The following is a 27500-nucleotide window of genomic DNA, read 5'->3' as shown; positions in this document are numbered from 1 at the left end:
CCTTACCACGCACCCATTCCCACCTTCTCCACTCTTATACACCCACAGGCCCCATACCCAATCCATTCCACCTCCCTTACGTCTCCACCCCCTCCACTTCACAATCCATTTCACATTCCCCACACTCCCACTCTTACCTTCTCCATTCCTATACACCCAATCCGTTCCACCCCCCTCTTTGTATCCCCACCATCTTCTCTCACCCCACTCCATCCACAGGCTTCATATCCAATCCATTCCACGTTCCGACAGGGGCTCAGGACACCTTTTCTGGTCATTGAACAAGCTCCTATTGTCTTCGTTTCGGGCGCAGGAGGACCAATCAAGGCAGACAGGGCAACTGGAGGGTGGGGCGGGGAAGGAGGTACTGAGGTGGATGGTGGGTAGGAGAGGAGGGTATCTAAAGAGAGAGGAAGGGGAGGAGAGGGTGACCTAAACACTAAGTACAAAAATTATGAGTAGCTGGACATGAGGAGAAGAGAAGGAGAGATGAGTAAAGGGTAGGAGAAGGGGAAAAGATGCTTGAAGGGTAGGGGAAGGGGAATGGGGGTTATAAGGAAAAGTAAGGGAGGAAATGGTGTGTGAGTGCCTGGAAAAAAAATGGAAAAAGGGGATATTGAAGGCAGGGGGAGGAGGACTTGGGTGGTATGCTGGGTAGGAGAAGGGCAAGGGTAGGAAAGGGGAAAAGATGCTTGAAGGGGTTACAAAGAGAAGTAAGGAAGGAAAAGGTGTGTGAGTGCCTAAAAAAAAAAAAAAGGAAAAAAGGGATACTGAGGGCAAGGGGAGGAGGACTTAGGTGGTATGCTGGGTAGGGGAAGGGGGAGGGGAGGAAAGGGAGCATTTCAAAGTCGGAAAAATAGGTATACGTGAAGTGAAGGGGAACGAGGATTCAGAGTAGCGAGTATTAAAAAGACGGAGAAGGGGATCAGTGAGGGGAGAGGGGGAGGGGAGGGGCTATCTCGGGGTCTGGAAAAGTAGAGTAAAGAGTAAAAAAAGAAGAAAAAAAAGGGCCGCTATTGTCCAGGGTGACACGCATGAGGCCCCCGAGGATGGCCCGGATCGATTAAGCGGCCGGGAAACAAAAGGTGAGCCAGAACGTGACCTTGGCGGCGTAGGGGGGGGGGAGGGGGGAAGTGAGTCAGTGGGTAAGTGTGTGTGTGTGTGTGTGTGTGTGTGTGTGTGTGTGTGTGTGTGTGTGTGTGTACGGTGGTCATTGAGTGCGAGCGAGTGGGTGAGTGACTGAGTAAACGAAGACAGTCTAAACAATATATCTAATTACTTGTTTTATTTTATATGGAGACAATTTATCAAGATATTACCTTTGTTTTTCTATAATCATGAGGCTATTTTCTTTCACACCCACCATTATCTTTATTATTATTATTATTATTATTATTATTATTATTATTATTATTATTATTATTATTATTATTATTGTTATTAGCATTATTGTTATCATATTAATTATTAAATAGGTTTGCTAGCACTACTGGTATTATTAGATATAGAAAGAGCTTCTGTAGTAGTAGTAGTAGTAGTAGTAGTAGTAGTAGTAGTAGTAGTAGTAGTAGAAAAGTAGTTTTATTTATAGAGGAAGTTCGAAAAGGAGGAGGAGGAGGAGGAGAAGAGGAGGAAGAAGAAGAAGAAGAAGAAGAAGAAGAAGAAGAAGAAGAAGAAGAAGAAGAAGAAGAAGAAGAAGAAGAAGAAGAAGAAGAAGAAGAAGAAGAAGAAGAAGAAGAAGAAGAAGAAGAAGAAGAAGAAGAAGAAGAAGAAGAAGAAGAAGAAGAAGAAGAAGAAGAAGAAGAAGAAGAGGAAGAAGAAGAAGAAGAAGAAGAAGAAGTGAAAGAGGAGGAGGAAGAAGGAAAAAAAAAAGATATTACAGCCTTTGTTTCGCAGTAATACGCGGCCTTAAGTGACACGAGGAGAGAAAGATTTACTCTCTCTCTCTCTCTCTCTCAACAAACAATAAAAAAACAGCGGAAAACAAGCGTCAACATAAATATCAGTGTCATATAAAAAAGAAAGTTAATTGAGTCTCCCCCAAAAAGGCGTCATAAGAACTAGAAGAGGACGAGATTATTATTATCCCTTCATTTTTCAGGCCTGGTGATATACGAGTAATAATAAAGGCTGAAATATTACTCGTCGGCAATAAAATACACCTCCCATTAACTACTTCAACATTCTCATCATCCGTCATCATCTTTTTCTACTGCGTTTCCTTCCTTTTTTTTCTCCCCGATTTTTGTTTACCGACCAGCTTAACCTTGCTCTTTTTCTCCCTCCGCCTCCTCCTCCTCCTTCTCCATTTACACCTACTCATATTCGTTCTTTTTCATCTCCTCCTCCATTTACTCAATCTCGGATTCCTTCCTTTCCTCCCCCTCCTGCTTAACCTTGCTCTCTCTTTCCCTTCCCTTCCTTTACTTTTCCTCCTCTTCCTCCTCCTCCTCCTCCTCCTCCTACTTTTTCATTTACTCCTCCTCAGATTCCTCCTTCTTCTGTTTCTCCTCCTCCTCCTTCTCTCTCCCGCTGGCGAAGGAGAAATGGTCTTTGTTATAAAATACAAAAGCCATTTTTCACGCTCTCCGCCAGTCGGACGCTGAGTCAAAATATTTCACAGTTTAATTAAATATCAGCGCTAACATTTCTGACGGGGCGGCGAGTGTGACGGGAGGCGCGATACCCCAGGCAGGAGGAGGAGGAGGAGGAGGAAACATAAGAAGGGGAAGAAGAAGAAGAAGTAGAAGATAAAGAGATGAGAATGAAGATGTTGTATGAAGAGGGGAAAGTAAAGCTAGAATGGGAAGGAGAAGGAGGAGGATAAAGGAGTGAAAGAGGAGGAGGAGGAGGAGGAGGAGGAGGAGATGACGAAATTGAAATCATCCGTACGAAAACGAAAGTGGAAACTAAAGAAAATGTAAATTCAAGAAAGAAAAGAAAAAACAAGACGAAGACGAAGATATCTGATGCAGGTAAACGAAGAGATGAAAAATAGCAAAAACAAAGCTGAAAACAAGGAGAAAGGAAAAAAAATTACCTGACGAGAAAAAACACAAGAAAATAGTGTGTATGTGTACAACGACATCACTTGCTCTCGTGCCCACGACCTTGACTCTTCTGAATTTTCCACCATCTGGCTAAGACTTCATTGTCATTCTATTACGAAATAGGCTACATATGTGGTGTTTATCTCTCACCTAACTCTACCAACTATGTAAAATTCTTTGACTATTTGAATTCTAAAGTGGAGCACATCTTGACTCACTCTCCCTTCGCTGAAATCTCCATCTAGGGAGATTTCAATGTTCACCACCAGCTTTGGCTTTCATCCTCCTTCACTGACCAGCCTGGTAAACAAGCCTACAACTTTGCTCTCCTCAACGACCTAGAGCATTTGGTTCAGCACTCTACTCGTATTCCCGACCGTCTTGGAGACAGGCCCAACATTCTAGACCCCTTCCTTACCTCTAATCCTTCTGCTTACTCTGTCAAACTGTTCTCTCCGTTGGGCTCCTCCGATCATAACATTATTTATGTATCCTGTCCTATCGCTCCTGTACATCCTCTGGACCCGCCGAAGAGGCGATGCTTCTGGCTCGGTGGGACGACCTGAGGATGTACTTTTCCGATTTTCCGTGGAATGATTACTGCTTCCAGGAGAGAGACCCCTCTGTGTGTGCTCAGCGCATCACAGAGGTGATTGTCTCTGGAATGGAGGCATACATTCCACGTACTTTCTCTACCCCTCACGCTAAAAAGCCTTGGTTCTCGTGTTATTAAAGATAGAGAGGCAGCTCACAAAAGGTTCCAGAGCCTTCGAACTCCCACTAACTTTGACTTTTACATTTCAGCCCGGAATCGTGCCAAATCTATTCTCCGACTTACCAAAACTTCTTTTATTAATAGAAAATGTCAACACCTTCCTTCTTCTAATTCTTCCCGTGACTTCTGGCATCTAGCCAAAAATATCTCCTCCAATTTCACTTCTTCCTCTTTCCCTCCTCTCCTTAACCCTGACGGCAGCACTTACGTCTCATCTGTCTCTAAGGCTGAGCTCTTCGCTCAAACTTTCTGTAAGAACTCCACCTTGGACGATTCTGGGCATATTCCTCCTACTCATCCCCCCTCTGACTCCTTTATGCCTGTTATTAAGATTCTTCCAAATGATGTTTTCTATGCCCTCTCTGACCTCAGCTCTCAGAAGGCTTATGGACCTGATGGAGTGACTCCTATTGTCCTTAAAAACTGTGCTTCTGTGCTGACACCCTTCCTGGTCAAACTCTTTCGTCTCTGCCTATCAACATTTATCTTTCCTTCCTGTTGAAAGTATGCCTTTGTACAGCCTGTGCCTAAGAAGGGTGACCATTTCAATCCCTCAAACTACCGCCCTATAGCTTTACTTTCATGTCTATCTAAAGCTTTTGAATCAATCCTTAACCGGAAGATTCAAAAGCACCTTTCCACTTCTAACCTTCTATCTGATCGCCAGTATGGATTCCGCAAGGGGCGTTCTACTGGCGATCTTCTTGCTCTCTTAACTGACTCTTGGTCATACTCTCTTAGCCGTTTCGGTGAAACTTTCTCTGTTGCGCTAGACATATCAAAAGCCTTCGATAGAGTCTGGCACCAGTCTTTGCTTTCTAAACTGCCCTCTTTCGGATTCTATCCCTCTCTCTGTTCCTTTATCTCCAGTTTCCTTTCCGGCCGCTCTATCTCTGCGGTGGTAGACGGTCACTGCTTTTCCCCTAAACCTATCAACAATGGTGTTCCACAGGGCTCTGTCCTATCACCCACTCTCTTCCTGTTATTCATCAATGATCTTCTTTCCATAACAAACTGTCCTGTCCACTCATACGCCGACGACTCCACTCTGCATTATTCAACTTCTTTCAATAGACGACCATCACAACAGGAAGTACACGACTCCAGACTGGAGGCTGCAGAACGCTTAACCTCAGACCTTGCTATCATTTCCGATTGGGGCAGAAGGAACCTTGTGTCCTTCAATGCCTCAAAAACTCAATTTCTCCACCCATCAACTCGACACAATCTTCCAAACACCTATCCCCTATTCTTCGACAACACTCAGCTGTCACCTTCTTCAACACTAAACATCCTCGGTCTATCCTTAACTCAAAATCTCAACTGGAAACTTCATATCTCCTCTCTTGCTAAATCAGCTTCCTCGAGGTTAGGCGTTCTGTATCGTCTCCGCCAGTTCTTCTCCCCCGCACAGTTGCTATCCATATACAGGGGCCTTGTCCGCCCTTGTATGGAGTATGCATCTCACGTGTGGGGGGGCTCCACTCACACAGCTCTTCTGGACAGAGTGGAGTCTAAGGCTCTTCGTCTCATCAGCTCTCCTCCTCCTACAGATAGCCTTCTACCTCTTAAATTCCGCCGCGATGTTGACTCTCTATCTTCTATCGATATTTCCACGCTGACTGCTCTTCTGAACTTGCTAACTGCATGCCTCCCCCCCTCCCGCGGCCCCGCTGCACACGACTTTCTACTCATGCTCATCCCTACACTGTCCAAGCCCCTTATGCAAGAGTTAACCAGCATCTTCACTCTTTCATCCCTCACGCTGGTAAACTCTGGAACAATATTCCTTCATCTGTATTTACTCCTGCCTACGACTTGAACTCTTTCAAGAGGAGGGTATCAGGACACCTCTCCTCCCGAAATTGATCTTTCTTTCGGCCACCTCTTTTAATTCTCTTTTGGGAGCGGCGAGTAGCGAGCTTTTTTATTATTGTTTTCTCTTTTGTGTGCCCTTGCGCTGCCTCCTTTGTTGTAAAAAAAAATAAAAATTCAGAGAGCAAATATTAACGCTATAGCAGGAAGAAAAAAAAATAAAAGAAAGAAACAAAAATATGAGAAGGAAGAAAACCAAGACGCGAGAAACAGGAGAAAAACAAGAGCGTAATAAGATCATTCCAGAAAGTTAAGAAAGAAAGGTCAAAAGGGAAAGGAATATGGTGGCAAAGAAGAGAGAGAGAGAGAGAGAGAGAGAGAGAGAGAGAGAGAGAAGAGGAAGGGACGGATGATGTAAAGTCGTAAGATGAAGAAAGCAAACACAGAGAAGCAGAGGTCTTGTATGTCTTTCTCTTCCCTTCTCTTCTCTTCTCTTCTCTTTTCTTCTCTTCTCTTCTCTTCTCTTCTCTTCTCTTCTCTTCTCTTCTCTTCTCCTAAATTTTCTCTCCCTCTTCCTCATGGACGTTCTCTTTTCCGTGCCATTTCAACCTTGAAGATGAAGCTAATTCCACACTTGAACCTCATCTCGAAACTACTACTACTACTACTACTACGACTACTACTACTACTATTATTTTTACCACTACCTCTACCACTGCCATTATCACCATCGCGGCGAGACCCAAGGCGCCACCACCATCCATCTCTGTCTGAACCAGCAAACTCGCGGGTCGGGGGTCAGGAAGGAAGGTCTGCGGTTCGGGGCTTCACGAGTGGGTTATGGATTTAAGCTTTCTACTGAGAACTCGCACCGGCACGACCTCAATCCTCACATGGAATTTCATATCGCGAGCCTTCCCTTCCTGCAATTTCGCCTTCTCCTTCTCCACCTCTGCCTATTTTTCCCTTGTCTTCGCCTCTCCACAGACCACAGCCAATAGCCCATCTGTATGCACCTCGAAGCGGCCCCGCGGGGAATCGAGTTGGGGAATGGGTGGCCGGGCGGAGCAAGGGGCGGAGGAGCTGATCGCAAGAGGTATCGCGAGAGGAGGTATATAGCGCGCCGGGTTGTTGGTGCTCGCCGTCCGCTGTGCTTCTTCCGTCATAATCTTCCGAAGCACCTGCGTCGGACGTCAATTGGGCGCGCTGCCGAGAAATTTAGTCGATTTGGAATTCTTTTTTCTCAGTAGGAATCTTGGCCCCTCGCCCGCTAGGGATAATGGAAGAGAGAGAGAGAGAGGTGGAGGGGAGGGAGAGGAAGGAAGGAAGGGTGGGTGGGAGGAAGGAGATGGAAGTGGTTAGAAAGAGATGATTAAACCACCCCTGCTGGCATGAAGGATGGGCGCTGGGCAACGGGGATTGTAGGGGGAAGAGCAGGAAGAGAAGAGGAAGAAGGGAGGGTGGTCGGTGAAGGAAGGCGAGACATCGAGGTGAGCTGAAGAGAAGAGAGGGGAAGGAAGGGGAGAGGAGAGGATGGAAAGAGAATGGAATGGAGGAAAGGGAATGGAATGGAATGGAAAGGAAAGGAAGGGAAGGGAGGGTAAAAGGAAAGAAAGGGAAGGAAAGGGAAGTGAAAGGAAGAGAAGGGAAGGGAAAGGAAAGGAAGGGAAGGGAAGGGGAAGGAATGGAAGGAAAGGAAAGGAAAGGAAAGGAAAGGAAAGGAAAGGAAAGGAAAGGGAAGAAAAGAGAAGGGAAGGGAAGGGAAGGGAAGGAAAGGGCAGGGAAGGGGAGAGAAGAGAAGGGAAAGGAAGGTAGGGAAAGTAGGGAAGGGAAGGGAAGAGAAGGGATGGTAATTCATTTTGAGAGCATTTAGGAAGATGGGCTCCGAGGGGAAGACTAGTTGAAAAGTTTGAAGAGGGTGGCTGATCGCTACAATAAAATGAGAAAGGAGAAGGGGAGAAAAAAATAAGAATAGTAGGAGGAGGAGCAATTAGAAGAAGAAGGAATAGGAGGAGAGAAAAAGAAAAGGGAAAGGAAAAGCTGAGGAAAGAATAAAACGAGAAGTTCATAAGAACATAAGAACGTAGGAGTCTGCAAGAGGCCGGTAGGCCTGTACAAGGCAGCTCCTTTGAGCCTAAGCTCCCATGAATCTAACCCCACCTAATATCACTGTCCATGAATTTATCTAATCTATTTTTGAATGTGACAATTGTATTGGCACTCACCACATGACTGCTCAGCCTATTTCACTCATCCACCACTCTGTTAGTAAACCAATTTTTACCTATGTCCCTGTTGAATCTGAATTTATCCAGTTTAAACACATTACTACGTGTCCTACCTGGTTCACTTACCAACTAAACCTTATGAATATCCCCCTTATTAAAGCCCTTCATCCATTTATAAACCTCGATCATGTCTCCACGCACCCTTCGCCTTTCTAGAGAATGCAAGTTTAACTGTTTGAGTCTTTCCTCGTATGGCAAGTTTCTCAACCCCTGAATTATCTTAGTCATCCTCCTCTGCACCGATTCTAACATTTTGATATCCATTCTATAGTAAGATGACCAGAACTGAACCCCATAATCAAGATGAGGTCTAACTAATGCTAAATATAGTTTGAGGAAGACTTCGGCGCTTCTGTTGCTTACGCTCCTTGAAATAAATCCCAGTACCCCATTTAGCTCGATTTCTAGCTTGAATGCATTGTGCCCTTGGACGGAGATCAGAGCTCACTAAGACCCCTAAATCCCTCTCGCACACAGACCTGTTTATGAGAGTGTCATCTAAGCAATAGTTATGAGAGGGGTTGTTCCTACCTACAGTCAGAATACTGCACTTCCCTACATTGAACTCCATCTGCCATTTATCCGCCCAGTCATACAATCTGTTTAGTTCATCCTGGAGAATACTAGCGTCCTGATCCGACTCAATTACTCTACCGATCTTGGTATCATCTGCAAACTTACTGACATCACTACTAATTCCTGTATCTAAGTCATTAATATAAATAATAAACAACAGTGGACCTAATACCGAACCTTGTGGGACCCCACTCGTAACACAACCCCAGTCAGATCTTTTACCATTGATTTGCACTCTTTGCTTCCTATTGCTAAGCCACGCCGTGACCCAGTTCAAAACTTTACCCTCTACTTCGTGAGCCTGTAATTTAAAGCAACAGTCTTTGGTGAGGAACTTTGTCAAACGCTTTACTAAAATCAAGATAGATTACATCATAATTTTCATTTCTATCTACCGCCTCAAATACTTTATTGTAGAAGGACAAGAGATTGGTGAGGCATGACCTACCTTTCGTGAACCCATGCTGCGAGTCGTGAATTAAGCTATGATTCTCTAGATGCTCCCGAATGTTCCTGGCTATTATGGACTCCAGGATCTTGCCTAAAACCGATGTTAAGCTAATTGGGCGATAGTTTGAAGCAGCTGACCTGTCCCCCTTTTTGAAAATCGACGTTTTTGAAAAGCGGGAGAGGAGGAGGAGGAGGAGGAGGAGGAGGAGGAGGAGGAAAACTTGTAAGACTCGCGGGAAGAGTTAACGGCAGAGATGAGGAGGTGGAGAAGACGAAGGACCCACAAGTAAAAGAGAAGGAGAACGAGCGAGAGAAAATGAGTAATAGGAGAAAGAATGAAGGAGGTAAAAGAGGAGAACGAGAGAGTGCGGGGCTGGGAGGGAGTCAGAAGGAGTGGATGAGGGAGATGAAAGATGAAGTGAGTCTTGAGAGGGAGTCGTGTTAGCTAAGGCTGGAAGGTGAAAGTGAGAAGACGAGGAGGAGGAGGAGGAGGAGGAGGCATTTGAAGGACAAGGACGCAGGTAAGTATTTGATGCGTACTACTTGTGGAGAAATAGTCTCATTACGGCAAAAAGTCCATGAGTAAACGTGTTCCTCTCGCTCGTTTATATATATTTTTCTTCCCTTTAGCTCTCCCCTTACTTTAATCATCTACCCATCTATGTTTCCTTTTTCATACTTCCTTTTTTCTCCTACTCATCCTTTTCTTCTTCCACTTTTTATTCTTACCCTTTCCTTTCCTTACTCAATAACTCTTACTCTCTCCTTTTACCCCTCCTCTCACTTTCACTATTTCCCATCTTTTCTTCCTTTTCAATACTTCCTTCTTTTCTTCTGCTTCTTTCTCCTCCTCCTCCTCCTTCTCCTCTTTCTTTTTCTTCTCTTCCCTCAAGTGCCGTAACTCTTTTCCTCTCACATTTTACCCCTCCTCTCACTTTCAGCTATCTTTTCTTCCTTTTCAGTACTTCCTTCTTTTCCTCTTCCTCCTCCTCCTCCTTGTTCCTTCCCTTCCTTTCCTTCCACAATAACTCTTTTCCTTTCTCATTTTTCCGTTCCCCTCACACCATCTACACATCTGTTTCCTCCACCTTCTCCTCCTCATCCTCCATTTTCTTGCCTTCCCTTTCCCTCCACAATAACTCTTTTCCTCTCTCATAGTTCCTCTCCCATCCTCCTCCCTCCTCCTATTATCCTCGAATATCGCCACAACAATACCAGGCACCCTCTCCTCAGTGTTTTCTTCCCTGCCTCTCCCGTCTCCCCTTCTCTCCTATGACAGCAATTACCATCAGCCTCTTTTGTCCAGGCTGATCCCTCCTCCTCCCCCTCCCCCTCCTCCTCCTCCTCCTCCTCCTCCTCCGCAAGGCACTCATTACGCATTCAGGAGGCCGCGCCCAGTACAAAAAAAAAGGCTGTAATCCGGACACTGAGCAGCCCATTTCGAGCTCCTGCGTGTTGCTGTGTGTGTGTGTGGGGTGGGGGGTTGGGGGATGGGGAGGGAAGGAGAGAAAGAAAAAAAAAGAGAAAGAAAGAGAGCCACCCAGCACCACCTCTAGCCCCCCCCCCACCCCCACCCCCACCCCTACCTTTCCTCATCCAACCATTCCACCTCTTTCGTCAGGGAAGGGAAAGAGGAAAGTTGAAGTGTTGCCTAAATTAAGTTTCTCCCCATGCAGGCGGAGTCGCGGGCTCGGCTAAAAGTGGGTTATCTGATTAAGAAGACTGATTAGCATTAAACTTGCTGATGACATTTGCAAGTTTAGGACGCGGCGTCGTAAGGAGTGACATGACGCCTTTCCCCGGCCGCCCTGCGTGGAAACACGGCAACGCAGCGCCACTTGGTTACGGCAGGTTGAGGTGTTACTATGTTAAGAGGGTATACATGAGAACATAAGAACATAAGAACGTAAGGAGTCTGCAAGAGGCCGGTTGGCCTATACAAGGCAGCTCCTGTACACTCAACCCCACCTTACCTCACCATCCATGGCTTTATCTAACCTCTTCTTGAATGTATTTATGGTATTGGCACCCATAACATGGCTCCCAAGCCTGTTCCATTCATCTACCACTCTATTGGTGAACCAATTCTTGCCTATGTCTCTGTTGAATCTGTATTTGTCTAACTTGAAACCATTGCTACGCGTCCTACCTGGCTCTTTTACTATCAAAATCTTATTGACATCCCCTTTATTAAAGCCCTTCATCCACTTATAGACTTCGATCAAGTCTCCTCGCAACCTTCGCCTTTCTAGAGAGTGTAGATTTAAATGCTTCAGCCTGTCTTCATAAGGCAAGTTTCTCACCCCCTGAATCATCTTTGTCATCCTCCTCTGTACAGATTCTAACATCTTGATATCCATTCTATAGTAGGGGGACCAGAACTGAACTGCATAATCGAAATGAGGTCTAACTAGTGCTAAGTAAAGTTTGAGGATGACTTCAGCGCTCCTATTGCTTACGCTCCTTGAGGTGAATCCACGTACTCTGTTTGCCCGATTTTTAGCCTGAATGCATTGAGCCCTAGGACGGAGGTCAGCGCTCACTTGGACTCCTAAGTCTTTCTCGCGCCAGACCTGCTTAGAGAAGTGTCATTTAAGGAGTAATTGTGTGAGGGATTATTCCTACCTACACTCAGAATGCTACACTTCCCGACATCGAATTCCATCTGCTACTTCCCCGCCCAATCATATAGTCTGTCAAGCTCATCCTTGAGAACGCTAGCGTCCCTGTCTGATTGGATTACTCTACCGATCTTGGTATCATCTGCGAACTTACTGACATCACTACTAATTCCTGTGTCCAAGTCATTGATGTAAATAATAAAAAGCAGAGGACCCAGCACCGACCCTTGTGGGACTCCACTCGTAACACTGCCCCATTCAGATTTTTTACCATTGATTTGCACTTTCTGCTTCCTTCCACTAAGCCACGCCCTGATCCAGTTCAAAACTTTCCCATCTACGCCGTGAGCCTGTAATTTTAGTAATAGCCGGTGATGAAGAACTTTGTCGAACGCTTTACTGAAATCTAAATATAATATGTCATAGTTTTCATCTCTGTCAACCGCCTCGATCACTTTAGTGTAGAAGGACAACAGATTAGTAAGGCAAGACCTGCCCTTTGTGAACCCGTGCTGTGAATCATGAATTAAACTATGCATCTCTAGATGGTCCCGAATGCTCCGGGCTATAATTGACTCTAACATCTTTCCTACAAGTGATGTTAAGCTAACTGGGCGATAATTTGAGGTGGCTGACTTGTCTCCCTTTTTGAAAATCGGCGTCACATTAGCTACTTTCCATTGATTGGGCACATACCCTGAATTTACCGACATCTTAAAAATATCGGTAAGTGGGCCACTGAGGACCTCCGTGCACTCTCTCAGAACCCGTGGAAATATTCCGTCCGGGCCCGGCGATTTGTTTTTCTTCAACTTACAAATCTCATCCCGGACTACTGGCGACAATTCCCATTTCTTTTCCATATCACTAACGTACTCATATTTCTTTTTTTTTTTTTTTTGCCTTAGTAATGTATTCGGATTTTCCTTCCATTTTCTTCCTCTGTATTTCTTTCTTAGCGTACTTGTATTTACTTTCAATTTCCTTCCTCATATTGTTTTTTTTTCCTTTTCTTCGCTTTTTCATATCTTCCATCTATTCCATTTTTTTCTATTCCTGTAATGCATACCCTTGCATACTCATATATTTTCCTTCCACTCTTCCTCTATTTTTCTTTTCCATTCCTTTGACAATTCCAAGGGTCGTATTCTCAAACATTTCGTCGCCCAAGTTCACATAATTGACAAGGCTTTCATATGCGTTGAGGGCATTTTCGGGAGTAGTTTTCTGATCCCGGTAGTAGTTTGACCCTTCCACAGTAGCAGGAGCCTAAAGAAACACTCATTAGAACCCGACTGACTCCCTCTTTAACCTTTATAAATAGTTGATGTGCGAAGCGAGACTGTCTTGTAATACCGCCCCTATTTTCCTTACCATTCCCTCTCTCCCATTTCTGTGTTACATTCCCTACCATACTCACAGATTTTCCTTCCTTTCTGTTTCCTCTATTTCCCTCTTCCACTCTTTCGCCAACTCATTCTTTCCTGACCATTGTCTTCCTCACGTTTAAACATTTCCATCTCCTTCGGGTACTCATAATAGTTTCCCATTCGTTTCCAAACTATTAACTAGTATCTTTATTCTTTCATTTCCTCTACAAGTACGCTCAAGAACAGACTTCCCTCCCCTGTATTTCTTCCTTCCTATGACTAAAACTTTTTTCAGAGTAGAGTATTAAGACACCTCGAACTAAACTGATATTCTTCTCTTTTTCAGTACTTCTTTAATCACCTTTGCATTGACATTATTTTTGTGGACGTTGTGTTTCTGTGTTCGACTCTTCCTGGTACACAAATATATGTTTTTCGTCCCTCCCTCTCATTCATGTTTTCCTTTCTTTGTACACGCACATTTTTCTTTTTCACTTCCTCCCATTTCGGTCTCCTATTCCATTATTTTCATATTACCCTTCCATTCTCTTCCTCCCACTCCTTCCTTTCTACTCCCTTAAATTCGCCCAAACATCCCTTTCCTTCGTTTAGTTATAATCTCCCTTCCGTTCCTTTCCTTACATTTGTTTTTGGTTCATTTCTTTCACACATTCGCATTTTCCCTTCCATTAAACTCTCCTAATTTCCACCACTGCCTATATGTTTCCTGCATCTCATTCTTGCCCGCCGCTGCACTTTCTCTCTCTGTGCCTCTGTTGGTGGGGAGGAGGGGTTGGGAGGGGGGGGGGGGGGTCAAAAGACACACCTTGCGGTATCCCATAAACGCGGGTAGGTGATGAAAGATTTTTAAAGTTAATAAGTCTATGAATTAACGACCTGTCCTGAGGCTCCCCGAACCCCCTCACCTGCAGAGATCAATACCTGTGTGTCCTGCGGGGTAGAATAAAAACTAATGGCCGGAAAATTATCAACGTGCATCGAGCCGTGTATGTATGGGTGTGACGGTAGAGCTTCGAACTTCACTCAAATGTTTATATGTTTTGTTTCTGTTGTCTGCATGCAAGTCGATAGAAGTATTCCGTCGCTGCGAATTTCATCACTCGTGTTTGTTGTATCTTGCCTCATCCTGGGTATGTGTGACGAACCAATTATTGCTTTGAGCTCCAACTACAATATATATAAATGTTTGATTCTGTTGTTCACATGTGAGTTGGTAGAAATATTCCGTTGCGCCAATACTCTTCACGCACTTGTCTCTTGTGTCTGATTGTCTCTTGAACTACAATAAAAAAATATAAAATTGTTTGTTGCTAGTGTTGACATGCGAGTTAACAGAGGCATTCCGTTGCGTCAACACTCGTTACACACTTGCCTTTTGTGTCCGGTTGTCTCTCGAACATTGTGTCTCTTTCCAGCCATGCAGCATCCACGCTCTACCCTGCAGCTTAAAAACACGGAGAGATGAGGGTAAATGGATGCGGGGAAAATATATACATGCGTTTCTTTGAGGTCAAGTATCCAGCTGTTTCGATATTCATTACACTCCCGTCTCTTGCCTATGCTTGTGTCTGTGTTCCTTCGACCAGCATCCACATTCCTCCCTGCAGCTTAAGAACACGGAGAGATGAGGATAAGTGAATGCGGGGAAAATATATATGTGCGTTTCATCAAGGTCACTCTTTGTTCTCCCTGCCTCGTATTCTTTCCCAGCTCGTTCCTTTCTTCATTACCGGACCTCCTCTTCTTCTCCTCCTCTCCGCATTCACTTGGTGGTGTTTATGTTTGCCGTTTTCTCTTCTCTTTTTTTGTTTTGTTTTGTTTCTCTTTTCTTGTTTTTGTTATTCAGTTTTCCTACTTGCTGATTGTTTCCCGTGGTTGTCTTGTTATTTTACCTGATGCAGTTATTGTTGTGACTGTTATTATTTTATATTTGTTCCTGCTGCTATAACCATTTTCTTTTGCTTCTTCTTCCTCTTCTTTTTGGCCGCCTTTTTTCTTTTATATTTCTTTTTTTTCTTTTTCTTTTTCTTCTTCCACTTCTTCCAGGAAACCTTTTTTTCTTTCCACTTCCTCCTCTCCTATTTCATATTTTCTTCTCCTCTGCTCCTCTTCTTCCTCCTCCTCCTCCTCTTCCTCTTCACCTTTCTGTTCCTCCTCCTCCTCCTCCTCCTCCTCCTCCTCCTCCTCCTCCTCCTCCTCCTCCTCCTCCTCTTTCTCCTTCTCCTGACTCCCTCACCTCACGCTCCTCTTTCTCCGTCGCAAGTTTGAAAGCATGCATGTTCTTTCATCCATATGCATCTATACAACTTTTTTCTTCTTTCTCAGTTGCCGTAATTAAAAACAAACTAAGACCCAGGCAGCACACACGACACCATCACCTCTTTCACCCCCGTCCGTCCACAAGGCTCCACGATATTCACGTTTTGCAGAGACCTCCACACCTAACGTCTGTCACCCCTTCCTGACTCTTCGCCCTCACGTCCTCTCGCCACGCATTCCCCAGAGCGCCAACCCTCACCTTTCACCCTCCACCCTCAACCCTCTTCTCTCCACACACTGCATATGAGACGCCTGTCGTTTTCAGTACCTTATTTATTGTTTTCTATTTACATCAGAGACCAAGTGCTCCATAAAGTTAGCGTATGAACCAAAAACGGGCCAATCTATGCTGGCGCAGGCAAAATTTCGTAGTGACATTCTCCCAGGCCCTTTATTGCAGGTTCCCCGGTGTTCCGCTTGTCGAAGGATGCAATAAAAGGCAGAACATATGGATAGTAAGCAGGTCGTTTTTTTCCACTCGAAGACACGCGCAAAAGGAAAAAAAGGGCGAAGTCGGGGCACCGCCGTTCCCGCACTCGCACACTGTTCAGTCACCATCGATTTTTCATCTTCATCGTAAAGTGGCACGCAGGAAATAATGTGAACATCGTGTCGTGATGCGTTCTGTATTTTTCTTGAAACAATACGAACTGAAATTATAAACATTTTCGCCGTATTTGTTTCTCGTGTACCACCGTACTAAAAATCAACAGAAATAGGTGCCATTATTTTATTTCAGGGTAAGTTTGAAAAATGTAATTTTTGTAGTTTTACAGTACGCTTTTAGTATATGTATACATTTTCCCCTCAAACAACAGCCACAGCTTCCTTCCTCCTGCAAAACCTTGCAGTCGCAGGCTAGGGCATGACAGCCTCCGGGCGCCTGAACCCACACAACTTGCGTCTGTTTCTCTCGACACAAGAATATTTCAGGAGGGGCTCAGACCTTCACTGGCGGCCCTTCCTGCCGCTCTCTGCTCCTCGCTCCCTTGTACTCGCCAGGTTTCCTCTGTTCTGTTGAGAATACACATACGAAAACTATTTATACTATTCTCCAACTATGTGCTTATTTTTTCTTGCACTGAACTGAAATTACGATACGTGTTTCTTGCCATTAAATTTGGGCCAATATTAATTCCAACCTTTATCGACCGTCTAACACCCAGACTAATTATTAGATGCTTTCCTTTACCACCCGTTTGACACTTTGCTATGTTATCAAGAATATGTCATTCAGTTTCCATGTATGTGTGACATTTGTATAACCTATCACAATATTATCGGCCACGAGACACTTTCAAACAATAGAGCACAATTTCCAACGTTGTGTTACTCGTCAGAGTTTATTTGCATGCTCTTGCTTTCGTGGCACGCAAAAGACTGCAATGTTGATGTGGAGAAAAGCAGGAACGTGGCCTTTCTGCCTCTGAGGAGTGACGAAAAGATGTGACGAAGCCTACAACTAAAACTAAGTGAGTTACACACACACACACACACACACACACACACACACACACACACACACACACACACACACACACACACACACACACACACACACACACATGAATACTAAGGATATACGCCGAGTCCAAATTGAAAACAAATACTATCCCTTTAAAAATAATCTGAAATGCAATACGTTCATCTCGCTTTACATTTTTCCTTTTCCTACATTTATGTTTTCTTTACAAAAAATCCAGGGCGGGGCTCCAACCTCGGAATAGTGAACACAACCAGCGTGGACATATATTTTACCCATCCTTTAAAAAAGCAATGCCAACAAAAAGTTTTCATGTAGGATAAATAAATAGAAAAGCAAAAACTAAATAAATATTTCAACTGCAGCTGATGTGTTTTTTCTGGAGGGTGGTACGGGGCGGGGAGGGGCGGGGCAGGATGGGGCGGGGCACGACGGGGCGGGGCGGAGGGGGGCGGGGAGGGGCTGGGTGGGCGAGGCGGGGCTGGCGGGGCGGGCTGAGTGGGAATGGAAGGCTCCAGGTGCCATTCACAGGTGCCGTTCCCAGGTGCGCGGCCTATTGCCAGATTTAATTCCGTTATTCAAAAAGACTGAATCTAGAATTGTCTGTACGTCTGGCCAGTGTGACTCACCATTATACGTGCACGCGTGCACTCGTCCCTAGCGACAGATACACATTCATACATACCTGCACGATCCACAGGTGCACACGCACGTAACCACGTACACGGCCCAATACAGTTCAGTAACTGAATACATTTTGAAAGATTTCATTTCCGGGTGAACCAAACGTTCGCACAGTTTCCTCAACCCTTGGAGGAGGCGGCCCTCGCCGTGAACGACATCAATAGGGAAACACATCGTCAAAGGTTTTGCATTTAAGGTTAGATTGCTCATACGAAAAAAAGGTTTGGTATTTTCCGGCAAGAAATATTCCATTCCTCACTTATTTCGTTTATCAACACTCGATATTTTGTTTCATTCCTCTGCCTCTGCGTCTGACTTCAAAATGCATCCAATATTTTTACCAATCTCATTTGTTTGTGTTCTACAACTCAAAGCAGCGGAGACTCCGGTGGAGCCCAAAGCAGAAAACTGAAAATGGTGTTCTCTGATTTCACTTCCCTGCAGCAGAATAAGAAAGATCGGTTTCCGTGTTTTTTGTATTATATTTATATGAAAATGTGGATGATGACAAAACATTTCTACGCATGTAACTCAAGCAGTAACTTAGTTCAACATGGAAGCGCCGTCATCAAATAGCTAAAGTGTTCAGTAAAGTAATCACCGATTTTCCCGGCAGACACTGAAGCATCCCATCGCCCCAGACCCGCCCACGTTCCCCCCAACACCCGCACCTGCAAGCCTCGCAAACATCCCGCTGCCTTGCCTACGGCCTCCACTCCCGGGCCTTAAAGCAGTCTTCCCGTCGTGACGCAGCCAACAGCCCCTTCGGCCACACCCTTGCGCCTCCCGCCAGTAGCCGCCACAGTTTTTTTTTCTGTTGGACCTCAAAAAATAGATCCTCCTTCACCGCCTCCCACGTAAGACTCGTAAAGGCAACGACTTTTCCTGCCTCGTCCACACAGGAGGATCCTCGCGGGCCCACAGAGGGCAGGAAGGTTGGTGGACCACATTTTTTAGCCCAGGTCACTCGTGCATTCTTGACGAGCCTTCCACTCCCAGGCTCACGCGGCGGGGCTCTCAGGCCAAGACTTTAAGGATCCGAAAAATTCTATATTTCTGGAGACAGGAAGGGGAGGGTACCAAGAGTAAGGGAAGAGGGAAGAGGATGGGCAGCAGAAGGAGGAAAAGGAGTAAGAGGAGAAGTAAGAGGAGGAGGAGGAGGAAGAGGAGGAGGAGGAGGAAGAGGAGGAGAAGGAGGAGGAGGAGGAGGAGGAGGAGGAGGAGGAGGAGGAGGAAGGAAGGAAGGAAGGAAGGAAGGAAGGAAGGAAGGAAGGAAGGAAGGAAGGAAAATGCTATGCAACTGATACTAAGAACTAGTTTTAGGAAAGGAAAAAGGTTAAAATTTTCATTGTTCCTTTTACCATTTTAGGCATACATATGAAGGTATATAAACATGGTGCCACTGTAAACTATTTGCTTGCGCTACTAATTGGTTGGGGTAGACGAACAAGCTCCACCGTGACAGCCTATCAGGGCTATAGGCCAAACGAAAATAAAATAATAAATAGAAAAGTAAAACGCCAAACCTCCTGAGAAAAAGTTCTACACAATTTTTTAGGGCCGAGGGAAACAGCTTTTAGGACTAAATAAATTGTTAGGAGTAAAATGGGTATCTGCGGTGAAAAGGGAAAGTGATTCGTGACTGAATTTGGAATTGAGCGGAGGGCAAGTGTGAGTACCTACAGCAAGGAGGAGAATACCAAAGGAAATGGGTCAAGTGAAAGAGAAGAAAAACCAGCAGTGGGTAGTGGTGGCGCTGGTGGTGGTTACTGTGTTGGTGATAGTGGTGGTGGTGGTAGTAGTGGTGGTGGTGGTGGTTGCTGCAGTGGATACGGTAGTTTCTGAAGGTGCATCTGTAATAAACGGGTTGGAGGTGAAATGAAAAGTAAAAAGAAAAGCAGAATTCTGGTAATATGAGGGGAAGATATATAAAAAAAAAATCAGGAATGCAGAATATTTCCGACGAAGGCGGAAACTTTGCAAAACACGCAAAAAAAATGTTGCTTCGAGTCAGCCCGAAAATATGTAATTTTCTTGAAGGCAAAGTTAGAAAGCTGTAAGAGGCACGCCGCCCGCCGCGCTAGAGATGGGAGGAGGCGGCGGCGGAGGCAGCGAATGTGCAGACGGCGGCGGCGGGAGGCAAATGTTACGGGAACACAACAACAACAACAACAACAACAACAACAACAACAACAACAACAACAACAACAACAACAACAACAACAACAACGACAACAGCAAGAATTTCATCTTCCGAGACTAGCAAGAACGTAACGCGCGAGGAGAGCAAAACAATAAAGGCTGGATAAGAGGAATAGACAGACAGTGTGTGTATTTACCAAGGTACACACACACACACACACACACACACACACATACACAAACAAACAAACATACATACAAACAAAAATACACATACATACACACACACAACAAACAAACAAACAAATATAGACACACAGAGTAATATCAGCACTGATACTACTTACCCGAGTGTTTGCTGCCGGCCGTCACGATCTCGACTTCCTCTGAAGAGGAGAAAGAGGAAGCTGACCCAGAAAATCTGAAAGGAAATGGAAAGCAATAACATCAAAACCCATTCACATGCAATACAAAGACGACTTCAGGTTGAATAGAAGCACTTTCCTATATGCAGTCTGGCACTGTAATGGTGGAGTGACATGATGTAAGATCTCAATCCTATGCATTTGGCCCGCCAAGATTAATATCAGATAACTCTGAATGTGTCCTTATTGCTTGCTGAACTTTTGCGGCTGCATGTCCATTATTGTCCGTGCGCTTGCCAGCGTAACACCGCAATCGCTAGTAATTTTACCACTGCTATACCCTATTCCACCTCGGGTGACACCAAATATGAGGAAACTTTAGTAAAATGAGGAAGCTCTTAAGTGCCCGCTCTCCAACAGGTTTTTGCCCAACCCCAATCGGGTTAGCTGTTACCAATCACCAGCAACAGAGAGGCTATGCTTATCCTACATCGTCTATACTATAGACTCTATGGGGATGGGCTTCTCGCTTGATTTGTTGTCCCTGAGGTGGAATAGACTATAATACACGCTGCTGCCTGAAAGTCTTGTTCGGCGCGTGCCCTGCGCCCTGCATGCACTTCTCCTAATCTTGTCTCATCTCATTAGGTTCGGAATTTTCCTCAGTCTCAAAGCTTGACACACAAGATATCACAGGTGCCAATGAAAAACATATTAGGCAAATATGGTCCATGACTGTATGTTTCCCATTTGTCTACAAATCTATATAAAGTTTGGATTCAACATAATACACTGTCTTGTTCTTTTTAGCGTTCATGATAAAGTATTTTTAGTTTTAGACGGTCTGTACATACTCGTATTTTTTTCATTAGCATATTCCCCGGGCATGCCAACCCGGCGCTCCAGGGACGGCAGCGCTTCATCACATAGACACGAGGCACTGAACGAGGAAGCAACACTGGATTCAAAATTAGACACGAAGGAAAGGCTTTGATCTCCAGTCTGATTATGATAAGGAGCTTTGATGTCGACACAAAAGCATAGTTGTGACGGCGAGGGTGACCGACCGGCGGAGGGGCGGCGTAGGCGGCCCAGACATGCTGCCACAGAGTGTGTTGCTGGCCCGGGAAAACATAGGGAAGATGCATCTTTACGTGTGATTGAAGCAACTTTCTGAGGCAGAGCTAAATATTTCCTGCTTTTCGTGTTGCTGTATCATTTTTCTATGCATGTGGCTTTCATCAATCATTTTACTTGTATATTTTCCTGGCATTGAAAGGCGACCTCAGGTATATGAAAATATTTCAATACGAGCGTTAAATCAAACAGCATGAAAAAATAAATCCATGTTCCGGGTGGTCTTCTGGCTAGTGCTGGCGATGAGGCCTTAGTTTGATTCCCGGCACGAAAAAAAAGGTTCATAAATCTGTATGCTGGCGCGGCACGGCAGACCCGTGTATATTGCGTCGCTTACAAGCAAAAATTGTTTCCCGAGTACTCTCCCAGGAGCGTCGTTGAATAATTCAGTTTCGGGGAGGCTCTGTGTCTCGGGTGAGGCTCCTCGCCCTGATTGGATTACTCCAGCTGCAGGGGATTTCAGAATTTTTCAATCTAGGGATGAATGAGACCAGACGTAGCGTCCTCCAGGTGTATAGGGCAAGATTTCTCCAGCGACAGACTGTGACAGGTGCGTGGAACGACTGGTGTCGCAATAAAATGCGTAGAGCGAAAAATCCCAGCTTAATATTTCCCTTAGTGAGACATTCCTGTTCCTGGCAGGCGAGAAACAAAGAGACGAAACTTCAACACAGTTGCAGAATACAGCACCTAACGCTCTCCTCTGAGACACTGCAACACTGTGGTGCCATAAGTTATCCCGTGGGACTTGCTTATTAAAATCAATCTCTCTTTCATTATATGGTTCATTTGGGGCCAAAATATCAGAAAATGACGGGAGTTCAAATTTTCAGATTCCCGCAAACCTTTTTAATTTGGGACAGCTTATTTATTTCGAAATCCACATAACTCGTGTGTGTGTGTGTGTGTGTGTGTGTGTGTGTGTGTGTGTGTGTGTGTGTGTGTGTGTGTGTGTGTGTGTGTGTGTGTGTGTGTGTGTGTGTGTGTGTGTGTGTGTGTGTGTGTGTGTGTGTGTGTGTGTGTGTGTGTGTGTGTGTGTGTGTGTGTGTGTGTGTGTGTGTGTTTTTCAGTGTTTTAGCAGACAAGTCATTTAAAGAAAGATAAGTACAAAAGCAAATGAGATTATTCACCTTATTGATTTTATGAGCGATCTGATTAGCACGCTTAGCTACGAGTCCATTGGCCAAAGTTCAATTCCTACCCCGGACGTCGGTGCCAAGTTCACCCAGCTGTTCATCCTCCCAAAACGGCTGGTCAGACTTAAACAGCCTGAGCCAGCTGAACGTGACCTTCCTCCACGTGAGTGAAAGTAACGGACGGAGGAGGAGGTGGAGGAATAGGAGGTGAAGGAATAGGAGGAGGAGGAGGAGGAGGAGGAGGAGGAGGAGGAGAAGGAGGAGACTAACAAAAGGAGGTGAAACAAAAGAAAGAGAAAACCAACAAAAAGGAGACGAAGGGAAAAGGTGGATGAAGAGGAAGAAGACGAGAATGACTAGGCAAATGGAGGCAGATGTAGAGGCAAAAGAGGAAGCTGAGGAGGAGGCGGTAATTCAACTCCTCCCGCCACTAACGACCTTGTTAGACCCGAGCTTCATTAGTCCCTGCGCGACCGAGGCTTCTAGCTAGATATCAGGTGTTATATTCGCAGCGTCCTCTAAATATCCCTTCCAGCTAAAATCTCTCCCTATTTATCTATTTATCTCTATCTATCTATCTATCTATTTATTTATATATCTATCCTTCTCTCATATACCTGCGTCATCTCATTGCTTCACATTATTCCCATTATTGTTATTGGATTCAGCAATAGTGTCTTCCTCGTTCTTTTCCGTCACGAATCATCACTCCTCCTCGTATCTTCGTCCCCTTTTACACGTCCCTGCCCCATCATCTCCCTCCCTGCACGCCCCACTTACCGGGAAGATGAAAGATAAGGGACGGCTGACGCATAATCTTCCGGCGCAGGACCATGATTACCATAAACTTGGCGACTGGGACCATGGGATACACACACACACACACACACACACACACACACACACACACACACACACACACACACACACAGAACAGACTAGAGGTTTGGAACAGACTAAGTGAGGATGTAGTATCGACGAAGAGTGTGCAAAGTTTTAAGGAAAAGTTGGACAAATACAGATACGGAGACGGGACCACACGAGCGTAAGCCCAGGCCCTGTAAAGCTACAACTAGGTAAATACAACTAGGTAAATACACACAAACACACACACACACACACACACACACACACACACACACACACACACACACACACACACACACACACACACACACACACACACACACACACACACACAAACACACTGGCCTGATTCACCGTTGACCTTATAATGAAACTCTAAGGAGTGATTCTAAAGTAAATACCAATCTCTCCCAACACAAATTTGCCATCTTATTCAGTCAGCGATGAGGCCAGAGTCAAGCACGAACAACCGCCTTCTCCCCAGAGTGCTCCTCGCGACATCGAACTGCACTAACGAAGGGAGGCGCGAGAGTGAACGTAATCTGACATGGAGACAGGAGGCGAGGCAAGGACTGGTACGTACCTAGGGGGGCGGGACAGCTTGGAGGGAAGGGAGGGATGGAGACAGAGGAATACAAAATAGGACATACAAATGAAGAGAAAGCATACAAAAAAGGCACTTGATAAACAGCTCGCGCATGAAAACAAATAACAAACATGTTTCTCCTTTTTCCTTATGTAGAATCCTCCTCACTAAACCCACTTTCCCTTCCTGCTTCAGCCTTGGCTAAACTGAGGTAATGAAAATTAATGATGGGAGTAAATGAAATTATATAAGTGTGTCCAAGTGAGCCAGGGGTGAGAAAAAGGGTCAGGGTCAGTATCATGATGAGTGATGAAGGGGTACTGAGATTGATGATAATGATGAAAAATATGATTATGATGGTGGTACTGAAGGGGAAGTGAGAATGACGCGGAGGGAAAGTGTGGGGGTAAGAGTATAACATGGAAAAGGAGTGGTGGGAGAGGAAACGTAAGCAGGAGTGAGTGTAAATATATCGTCGTAGGTGTGGAGAGAGTAAGATGAATCAGAGATGGAGATGGTGAGGGGGGAGGGGAAGAAAAGAGCAGGAGGTGAAGCGAGACAAGAACAGAATCGAGGAGGTAGTGGTGGGTATAAAGGGAGTGGGAGAAGTGAGTGGTGAGTGTAATGACCTATGCGTGGGAGAGCAAATGAGTCAGGAGTAAATGGGGAGAAAGAAAGGGGGAAAAGGGAAACGAAAAGCAGGTGTTCAGCGTGGGGGAGGCAAAGAAACGTTAGGGTGGGCGGTTGATATAGTGGTGGGTGTGAAGAGAATATGAGTCAGGTGTAAATGAGGAGAAAGAGGGAAAAGGGAAGCGAAAAGCAGGTGTTCAGCGTGGGGGAGGGAAAGAAACGTTGGGGTGGGCGGTTGGTATAGTGGTGGGTGTGAAGAGAATATGAGTCAGGTGTAAATGAGGAGAAAGAGGGAAAAGGGAAGCGAAAAGCAGGTGTTCAGCGTGGGGGAGGGAAAGAAACGTTGGGGTGGGCGGTTGGTATAGTGGTGGGTGGTGGGAATATGAGTCAGACCGAGAGGGAAAGGGAAAGGAAGAGGGAGAGGAAGATGGAGAGGCAAGCGTCACCTTTTTATGCTCTAACTTGTGAGGGTGTGACGTCGTCTTTGCCAGCCTCCCGCGTTCTCCCTGAAGGTATTTGCGAGCGCGACACTCCTTCACAGGTATTTATTAGACTGGCCTGTCACCCCGTCGCCGGAGGGAGAGGGGGAGCAGCTGCAGGGCCCAACGAGGCGCCCTCCACGATTTTCAAAGGGCTTAAAATGTTATCCTGCCTGCCAATATTATGTCGCGCGCGGTTAAAGGGAAGGTGGTCGTACTGGGACAAGATTAAGCTATTTTTCAGCCCATTATTAAAATCGAAGTCAAGGCCCCTTTGTGGTTTCAGGGTAAAGGGGAGCAGAGTGTCGCCATTCTGCTCCTTATGTCAAATGAACGTACAAGCCCGTCTAGAATGTTCCTTACGTTTTTCTGGAATATAATCCCGTCTACCTCGTTTTAAATTTAAAATCCAGTCATTCATTGATACATTGATGCTTTCTGTTTGGCTAAGTTCTCCTGTAATGCAAGAGAGTTTTTCACAGCTAAGAAACCTCATATGCAATAACGATATACGATAGAAGAATGAAAGGAGGGAGGGAAGAGGAAAGGAAGGGAGAGCATGATAAAAAGAGGCTGAAAGAGGGAAGAAGAGAAGGAAAAAGTGAGGAGAGAGAGACGGAGGGAAGGAATGACCCTGCGTGGAAGAGAGGGTAGGATAGAGTGAGGGAGAGAGAGAGAGAGAAGGCGGTATGGAAGGAGAGAGTGATAGAGGGAAAAAGTGAAAATGAGGGAGGAAGACAGAGAAATAGGGAAGGGGGGAGGGAGGAATGAAAGAAGCTTTGTGGTATCGTGACTCAGGAGGCAGGTGAGAGTCTGACAGGAGTGTTTTGATGGCTCAGGTGTGTGCTGGCGCCGGTTACCTTAGTGGGCGCTTATTTTCCTCTCCTTGCCCGGGGTCAGGGTTCACATCACCCACTTGGAGCAGGGAAGCAGATCGATGAGAGAGGTGACCGTGGTGCTGAAGATGGTGATAATGACAATGAAAATGGTAACGATGGTGGTAATGATGATAATGACGACTAATGATATCGATGATGATAATGATGCATGTGGTAATAATCATGAAAATTATTATCTCTATTATTGTTATCATAAAAACAATGATAATGATGATATGTTCATGGCGATGACACTAACGGTAAATTAACTTCATTATTGTAGTTTCTAAAGCAATATTCGAATGGTCAGGAAAAATATGCATGTGAGAAGCAAACTTGGTCTTAATATATATGATTCTTTTGTTGATTTACTTAAAACAATTTCGTTTAACATAAGTAACCAAGAAAACATCACGGCCAGTTACTATGCACCATGAAGGTCACTACGCACCTGCATCAAGGAAACACTAGCTGCTCTGTTGCATATTTTCTCGTGCAATGTTTCGCTGTTTAGTTGAGCGCGATTTATCTCTGTTTACTCTCAGCACAGCGGACCACCACTACGGTAATCCTTTAACACACATACGATAATCCGCAGCAACATCTTCTGAAGGATTTATTCCCCAACACATCGGATCGAAACTCTAAAGCTAAGAAACACAGACGGTAATCGCCAACGTAACCTTTCAATGGACCCTCACTGATAAACAGGCTACGATTCAGAAAAAAACGTATTTACTGAATAAAGTATATTAAAAAAAAACTCGGCACAAACAAGATAAATGTAGCACTTATTCCAACGCGAAAAACTAAAATCAACAACACAATAATAAAAGTTGTTACTGCAAAAATATTTTTTTTAATGAACACTGAAAGTTGAAAGTGTTGGCGTCCTAACTGAGGAAAGACACATTTTGATAAACAATTAAATAAATGGGACACACACACACACACACACACACACACACACACACACACACGCAGAGAGAGAGAGAGAGAGAGAGAGAGAGAGAGAGAGAGAGAGAGAGAGAGAGAGAGAGAGAGAGAGAGAGAGAGAGAGAGAGAGAGAGAGAGAGAGAGAGAGAGAGAGAGAGAGAGAGAGAGAGAGAGAGAGAGAGAGAGAGAGAGAGAGAGAGAGAGAGAGAGAGAGAGAGAGAGAGAGCAATGACACAACAAAGCATAAATCTGGTGAGCGCCACACACTGAAACAATTTCTCACCTGACACCGAACCGCAGGCAGACAAATCACGTTTTATCCTGACAAGCGGGAAAGCTGGGATGATGATGAAGAGGAGGAGGAGGATGATAAAGAAACAGAAAAAAAGGAAGAATAAGAAGTGAGACAGTTGGCAAGAGAGACAGAAAGAGAAAGTAGGAAGAGGCGGATAAACAACAAAGAGAGAAAAAAAAAGAGCAGGGGAAGAAGAATTAAACCCAGACACAGACGAAGGCAAAGCACATAATTATAAGATCCGGGGAAATGAGGAAGAGGCGAAGGAGGAGGCAGATGACAGAATAGGAAAAAAAGAGGGAGGAAATATAAATGAAACCCAGATACACTGAGGCAAAGCTTAAGTGAAAGGCGGAGGAAACACCACATAAAAACGACTCCACGTGGGGGACAAGAACACGGGGAAACAAGGGAAGGTAGGCAGCTGTCCCCTTCCGTTACCCGCGACAGGAAGCTCAGTGGGAGGTGGATGAATATTGGCTGCCCGGCATACTGCATCACACCACGCTTCGCCTCGCCCTGTCACGCCATCCAACGCTAGCCAAAGGAATACACGGCGAGGTTGTTTATGCGAGGGTGAAGGTAATGGGTCACGCC

At 45.1% G+C, this 27500-nt stretch overlaps 1 long non-coding RNA gene across 1 annotated transcript in view; it reads right to left on the bottom strand.

The window, feature by feature from the left end:
* LOC126998890 (uncharacterized) overlaps positions 1-27500 on the bottom strand; it is a 124055-nt gene that overhangs the window by 25490 nt on the left and 71065 nt on the right. Inside the window, exon 3 of the long non-coding RNA XR_007753061.1 lies at positions 19942-20015. This is a non-coding gene — a long non-coding RNA (uncharacterized LOC126998890). The remainder of the gene's footprint in view (positions 1-19941; positions 20016-27500) is intronic.

Source organism: Eriocheir sinensis, chromosome 15 (assembly GCF_024679095.1).
Source record: "Eriocheir sinensis breed Jianghai 21 chromosome 15, ASM2467909v1, whole genome shotgun sequence".
NCBI classification, from domain to species: Eukaryota; Metazoa; Arthropoda; class Malacostraca; order Decapoda; family Varunidae; genus Eriocheir; species Eriocheir sinensis.
This window is presented reverse-complemented; position numbering and strand designations above follow the sequence as displayed.